Below are 374 nucleotides of genomic sequence, written 5' to 3'. Positions count from 1 at the left end.
GTTATAGGAATGTTGCAAAATAACCAGCTGTGTTTTACCTGAAATATTAAGAATGGAGAGGAGATACTGAGACTTCAAAAAGGTTAGAAGTCGTCATCAAGTCATGGGGTGTTTTGAGGTAAGAGACCTTTGCCTGCGTTGGGATATTAAGGGGACGGTGGGTTGCTGGTTGAAGTGTTATGTGGCTGTAAATCCAAATTTGGACAAAACTACATATTGCAGCAGCCTTTTACCTTCTCCACACTTGATGCTCATCTGCTATGACACCTGGCCAGCAATCACTTCTGAGTTTACCTGGAGTGTGGCAGCTTCATCCAGTTGGACATGTCTGCAGGTTGTTGGTCAGGTTCTTAAAAAGCCAGTGCAATCCACAG

This window comes from Staurois parvus, unplaced genomic scaffold, assembly GCF_062004578.1.
Source record: "Staurois parvus isolate SC_StPar_1 unplaced genomic scaffold, SC_StPar_1.0 ptg000206l, whole genome shotgun sequence".
Classification (NCBI taxonomy): Eukaryota; Metazoa; Chordata; class Amphibia; order Anura; family Ranidae; genus Staurois; species Staurois parvus.
This window is presented reverse-complemented; position numbering follows the sequence as displayed.